We start from the raw sequence: 2,500 nt of genomic DNA, 5'->3' as shown, positions 1-2,500 counted from the left end.
GGAGAGCCGGAACAGTCTTTGTACGCATGCCCGGGCCTCTGCGCAGGCGCCGTACTCTCGGGCGACCCGGAACAGTGCATATGCGCAGGCGCAGTCCGCCGGAGCTTCTCTGTGTGCGCAGTCGCAGTCCACTCTGTTGGGGGGGGAAATCCAGGGGTCTCTACGCAGGCGCAGTCCGACCCGGCGACCCGGAACAGTCTCGGCGCAGGCGCCTCCAGCCCGGAAACGTCTCTGTGCGCAGGCGCAGTCCGCTCCAGGGCCCGGAACAGTCTGTGCGCGCAGGCGCAGTGCACCCGGGCGACCCGGAAGTCTCCTCGCGCAGGCGCGGTCCGCGTCTCCGGCCCCGCCCCCCGCCGAGGCCCCGCCCCCGGGCTGGGCGGGGCCGGCGGAGGGGGCGGGGCTACAGGAGGACGCAGCAGTGTGCTCTCGCCCGTCTTCTCGCGGTTCCTCTGACCTGGGGGGGGGGGGGAGAAGCGCGTCGGCGGGCGGGAGCGGCCGCGGGTTCGCGTCCCGGGAGGGGAGGATCGCGGGTTCGCGTCCCGGGGGAGGAGGATCGGGGGGTTCAGCGTCCTGGGTCCACGGGTCCCCGGGTTCCAGTCCCCTGTCCTCCCTCGCTCTCCCTCCTCCCCATTCTCCATCTTCGCCCCTCCCTGCTCTCGGTCCTCCCCTCTGTTCTACTCCTCGCACAATCCTCCCCCTCCTCCTCCTCGCACAGTCTTCCCCCTCCTCCCCCCTCCTCTCCGTCCTCCCTCTCCCTCCTCCTCCCCCCTTCCTCCCCCTCCTCTCCATCCTCCTCCTCTCCGTCCTCCCTCTCCCTCCTCCTCCCCCCTCCTCTCCGTCCTCCTCCTCCCCATCCTCCCTCTCCCTCCTCCTCCCCCCTTCCTCCCCCTCCTCTCCATCCTCCTCCTCTCCGTCCTCCCCCTCCCTCCTCTCCGTCCTCCCTCTCCCTCCTCCTCCTCCCCCGCTCTCCGTCCTCCCCCGCGACCTCTGACCCTGCGAGTTGGGCTCGGGCAGCTTCTCCTTGGCGACGAGGTGCATCACCGTGGTCCTCCCCGTCCCCGTCCTCCCTCTCCGTCCTCCCCCTCCTTCCTCCCCGTCCTCCCTCTCCCTCCTCCCCGTCCTCCCTCTCCCTCCTCCTCCCCCCCGTCCTCCCCCCTCCTCTCCGTCCTCCTCTCCGTCCTCCCTTTCCCTCCTCCCCCGCTCTTCGTCCTCCCCCACGACCTCTGACCCTGCGAGTTGGGCTCGGGCAGCGTCTCCCTGGCGACGAGGTGCATCACCGTGGTCCTCCCCGCGGGGAGCTTCAGCGCTGCGGGGGGGAGGAGGAGGAGGTGACGTCAGCCCCGCCCGGCCCCGCCCCCTGGCTCCGGCCCCGCCCCCTGCCCCGCCCCCCGCCGCTCACCGCCCCAGCGTGACGTTGCCGTGCAGGAAGCGGCCCTGGTAGATGAGGCGCAAGATGGCGGCGCTGCTGACGCGCTCCTCCTCCCAGTCTGCGGGGAGAGCAGGGGGGGCGGGGTTAGAGCGGGGGGCGGGTCAGGGGCGTGGTTACAGCGCAGGGGGCGGGGACAGAGAGAGCCCAAGATGGCTCCGCCACTGACGCGCTCGTCCTCCCAGTCTGCGGGGAGAGCAGGGGGGCGGGGTTAGAGCGGGGGGCGGGGTCAGGGGCGTGGTTACAGCGCCAGGGGCGTGGTTACAGCGCAGGGGGCGGGGACAGGACAGAGAGAGCGCAAAATGGCGGCGCTGCTGACGCGCTCGTCCTCCCAGTCAGCGGGGCTGAGGGGCTGTGGGCGTGGCCGGGGCTCTCTGGCTGCAGCTATGGCGGTTCTGAGACTGTGTGGGCGTGACTCCAGAGCCGTGGGCGTGGCCTAGGGAGCTGGGCGTGTCTGGGGCGTGGCCTGGCTCCTCTAATGGCGACTATGAAGCTGTGGGGCGTGTCCCCGAGGCCGGGGGCGTGGCTCTGAGGCGGTGGGCGTGGCCTGTCTCCTCTATGGCGTCCCTGAGGCGGTGGGCGTGCCCTGGCGGGATGGGCATGGCCGGGGGCGTGTCCTGGGCTCCTCTATGGAGGCTCTGAGCCCATGGGCGTGTCCCCGAGGCCGGGGGCGTGGCTCTGAGCTGGTGGGCGTGGCCTGGGCTCCTCTATGTTGGCTCAGGGGCTGTGGGCGTGTCCCCGAGGCCCGGGGGCGTGGCTCTGAGGCGGTGGGCGTGGCCTGGGCTCCTCTATGGCGGCTCAGGGGCTGTGGGCGTGTCCCCCGGCTCCCTCCCGCCCCCTCCCGCTCCCCGTGCTCCCCCTCACCGGGCGGCCAGTGGCGGAAGACGTGGGCGGCGACGTCGGCGGCCGAGGCGCCCGGCGGGGAACAGGAACTCCTGCGTCTTCCCGCTCACCAGGATCAGCCGCAGCGGGATCTGCGGGGGGCGGGGGGGGGTCAGCCCAGCCGTGCTCCCCGTCGGTGCTCCCCCATCCCCGTCCTCCCCGTCCCCGTGCTCCCCAGGTCAGCGCCGTGCT

General features: G+C 72.7%; 1 pseudogene; it reads right to left on the bottom strand.

Moving 5' to 3' along the window:
• The window catches only part of LOC132650590 (ubiquitin-like protein 3), a 2,647-nt pseudogene extending 247 nt beyond the window's left edge, over nt 1-2,400 (bottom strand).
• Between the last annotated feature and the right edge of the window lie 100 nt (nt 2,401-2,500).

The sequence above is a fragment of the Meriones unguiculatus genome, assembly GCF_030254825.1.
Source record: "Meriones unguiculatus strain TT.TT164.6M chromosome 13 unlocalized genomic scaffold, Bangor_MerUng_6.1 Chr13_unordered_Scaffold_164, whole genome shotgun sequence".
NCBI lineage: Eukaryota > Metazoa > Chordata > Mammalia > Rodentia > Muridae > Meriones > Meriones unguiculatus.
The sequence above is the reverse complement of the archived record's forward strand: the minus strand, read 5'-3'. Positions and strand labels throughout refer to the sequence as shown.